Here is a 3,724-nt window from a genome sequence, read left to right on the forward strand (position 1 = left end):
AAATATGCCAAGAATTGTACATAGGCAGGAGCAGTTGGATTGGAGACCACACCTTTACCCTGACTCTCAATTGACAAAGCTAACCAAATTTAGTCAAATGACTTGAATCATTATTCACCGTGAAAAAGAAATTGGGAAAAAACTATATTATATATTCAAATGCGATCTTGAAATTATATAGATTTTTTTTTCTTTTTTTGTTAATTGTAAGGTAAGAATATTGACAATATTTTGAAGATTTAATTTTCTATTCACAAAACATTGAATCTCATAGTAGAGGCTCAGTGATCGGCAGGACTCTTCTATCCACCCCACAAATCAGTTTGGCAGCAAACAGGCTTAACCAGTTGAGAGTTCTGGGGCAGCCTCGTTCACATGAGTTCACCAGTGGCCTAGCCAAACAAATGGTATTGATCAACAAGCACTCCATCAATTCAGGAATCTTGATAATGCGCAGACTCTGGGCAAATCCAAGCTCCAGCTCAATGTTCACTTTGAAATTGCATTTGTCACCTACCAGCAGAGAAGTCAACCAACAGCAGAGTTGTCCTTCTGCAAGTGGCATAGACATCTTCAAACAGCTGATAATAGCACTTGTAGTGATCCAGCCAAAGATCATGAGTAAATACAACTATTATAAGGCTGGGAACAGAAACTTGGTCATTGCTGATAGCTTGCAAGGCAGCCCTTTTGATAGATTCAGAGGTGAAGAGGAGCAAATCCTTCCATCAATGACAAAACATTCACAAGAAAAAAGGTTAGTTCTCAATCATACAAGCACAGAGAGCTCAAATCTACATATAACCAAGTACATAATGCTCCTCCATGCTAAGGTGATGTGTTGGCGTGTCGTAAGCAAAAGAAAAAAAAATGACATGGAACACCCAACCACACAGCCCACACCATTAAATCATCTTGAAAAGATTAATTTCACATAATGCACATGTCCCTTGCTTGATTTTCAACCACAGAAAAACCTGCTAAAATAACTGCCATAGCCACCATTCAGATCCTGGTCCCTAGTATTTGATAATGCAACTTCTTTACTAATAAAATATCTTCAACTGAAATAAGAGACATATTACACGATTACATTGACCCTCATAAAAACAGTATGGAATGGCATACTTTGGCCAAATCCTCAAACAGAAGACAATGCTGCATCAGGTTAGATTAAAATGGATGCAAATTTGACTACCTAGGCCCACCAAAGATAACATCTAGAAAAGAAAGCAGGTTAGGGATGCAACAAATAATTTTCCACCAATACAACGGTCAAACTCTGGGCTTTGTTTAGCACAAAGACAAAGACAAAAACAAAAAACTCAAAATGCAACTAACAAATAGAAAAGAAAAAAAAAATCAAATCATAAAACAATTGATATATATCTGTATGTATGTTTTTAGTTGCATACATTGTTCATTAGTCATTACTTATTTAACTTCTATCCTTCACTTATTAAAAAAATGCAGATGCAAAGAGAGGGACAGAAGCTAACATGATTAGATCTTAGAAACAAGAAAAGACAATTCTTTTTTCCAATTGATTCCACATTTAACCAACTATGATCTTTACCTGGCAGTGTCGACTAAAGCCGTTCTAACCACTTTGAGAGGATCATTCTCTCCTCCACCATGTCAACATATACACCTGTTTTGCACAAGGACTATTATTAAATAAAGTTTTGTGAGTAAAGTTGAGTTGAGTATTAAAAATAAAAACTAAAAAGCCAATGGGACAACCAAAAAAAAAAGGTAAGAGCTTTATACCACTATAGGGAGGTCATCAGAATTGTGATTTCACCCATGCATGTAGCACTAAGTGCATTTCTAATGTGTCAAAATTATTGATTAAAAAAATTGGAAAACAATTCATCCAAGTGAATAGCACACTGAATAAAAATTTTGAAAATAAATAAGGAATTAAAGAGAAAAGCCAAACGCATACCTCTGCACATCTTTCTTCAATCAGCTTCTTATCCCCACCCCCATGTAGAATTATTGTGTCATCAAGAGAGTCAGACACCTGTTATTTTATTTTACTTTTTTGAAGTTAGTTGTGTCCCAAAGAAATTCAAATATAGCACCATAGTACACTCTGCACAAAAACATAAACCTTTTTTGCAGTTCCAAGCATTTCAAATTGAACTTTGTCAAGGGTTAGATAACGGTCTTCAGTGATAACCTGTACAATAAAGGTCTTAGCATAAAAAGAAAAATATAAAAGAGAAAAAAAAAAAATTATAAGTGTGTGTGTGTGCGCGCGCACACACATTAGAAACTAATTCTAGGGTAAAAGATTGCATAACCTCTCCCCCGGTAAGAATGGCAAGATCATCTAAGTTTGCTCTTTTATTTTCCCCAAAACCAGGAGCTTTGATTGCACAAACCTAAACACATGAAATTACACTTTTAAATTATGAAAGTTGACACTACAACAAGCAGAATTAATGTCAAAACATCTTGATAATGAAGAAATTAAATTACAATTGAAGTAATACCAGACCTTACATATATGTATAGGCGCTCATCAGACTGAGTTGCAAGTTAATACCTGTTCATAAAATATTTAAAAAGGTATCATTGTTCGAATCTTCACCCCTGCAATTTTATTTTTTTGAATTTTCAATTTTCGGTCCATAAGCTGAAAAGCCCACAAGATCCTACGCCTAAGAAAAACCCTAGTTCATCCCAAATCTTCTTTCCTTCAATTTCGGTTATAACAGCCATCGATTTTCCTCTCTTTCTCTGCCCTTTTGTTCGAAGTCTCCACGTTTCTTGTCACTAAAATCTCAGTATATTTCATTCTTATTCTTTAGTTTTACATTTGGGTTTTTTGCCGTTTGGCTTTTGTATTGTTGAATTGTTATTAATCTTGTTTTGTTTTTGTTTTCCTATTGGTTTCAAGTGAGGGATAGACACAGGTGGGGGCCCGGCCCCTCTGGCCTAAAAAAAAAAAAAAGGACTTGAGCCCCCTTACAAAAAGCTTGAGCCCCCTCTGAAATTGTAAACCATTAACCCACCCGGCCAGGTCACATGTAAAAAAGAAAAAAAAAAGAAAAAAAAGAAGTTTGGTCCAAAAATGTAAACCTAGCAATCGACTGAATACTCCAGTCTCCCCTCCAAAGTCCAAACGGAAAATCAAAAGAAAAAAAGAAAAGAAAACCTAAGGCTGAAAAAAAAGACAATGAGAGGCGAGAGACTCAGAGTGAGAGAGACTTTGCCGCTGCCCACGCCGTGAGTGAAGCTGCCAAAACGTGAGGTGAGAGCTTGAAATCTTGCTACTGACCACGCCATGACCCGCCACCACGCTAGAGCAGCAAGATCCATCTCGCAACCCACGCGACACCCACACCTACCACGCGACACCCATCTTGCCGTGACGCCGCTGCTGGCTTTGATCTTAAAAGCAATGCCAGACTTCTATCAAATGATACCTTTTTAAATATTTTATGAACAGGTATTAACTTGCAACTCAGTCTGATGAGCGCCTATACATATATGTAAGGTCTGGTATTACATCAATTGTAATTTAATTTCTTCATTATCAAGATGTTTTGACATTAATTCTGCTTGTTGTAGTGTCAACTTTCATAATTTAAAAGTGTAATTTCATGTGTTTAGGTTTGTGCAATCAAAGCTCCTGGTTTTGGGGAAAATAAAAGAGCAAACTTAGATGATCTTGCCATTCTTACCGGGGGAGAGGTTATGCAATCTTTTACCC

General features: G+C 36.5%; 1 long non-coding RNA gene and 1 other non-coding gene across 4 annotated transcripts in view; one reads left to right on the forward strand and one right to left on the reverse strand.

Annotated features, from left to right (window-relative positions):
* Positions 1 to 133: 133 nt before the first annotated feature.
* Positions 134 to 2,585, reverse strand: LOC112017962 (uncharacterized). 3 transcript variants are annotated; one of them, XR_010631390.1, is made up of 6 exons: positions 2,555 to 2,585; positions 2,310 to 2,390; positions 2,117 to 2,185; positions 1,949 to 2,026; positions 1,577 to 1,651; positions 134 to 722 (listed from the first exon to the last, which is right to left on the reverse strand). It is a non-coding gene; the product is annotated as an uncharacterized LOC112017962 (transcript). The 3 variants fall into 3 exon arrangements; XR_010631391.1 differs by having other exon boundaries at positions 2,507 to 2,577; XR_010631392.1 differs by having other exon boundaries at positions 2,512 to 2,564.
* A 757-nt stretch (positions 2,586 to 3,342) lies between these two features.
* Positions 3,343 to 3,724, forward strand: part of LOC136070144 (uncharacterized) — a 5,082-nt gene continuing 4,700 nt past the window's right edge. Inside the window, exons 1-2 of the long non-coding RNA XR_010631385.1 lie at positions 3,343 to 3,460; positions 3,625 to 3,705. This is a non-coding gene — a long non-coding RNA (uncharacterized LOC136070144). The remainder of the gene's footprint in view (positions 3,461 to 3,624; positions 3,706 to 3,724) is intronic.

This window comes from Quercus suber, unplaced genomic scaffold (assembly GCF_002906115.3).
Source record: "Quercus suber isolate HL8 unplaced genomic scaffold, Cork oak 2.0 scaffold_214, whole genome shotgun sequence".
Classification (NCBI taxonomy): domain Eukaryota; kingdom Viridiplantae; phylum Streptophyta; class Magnoliopsida; order Fagales; family Fagaceae; genus Quercus; species Quercus suber.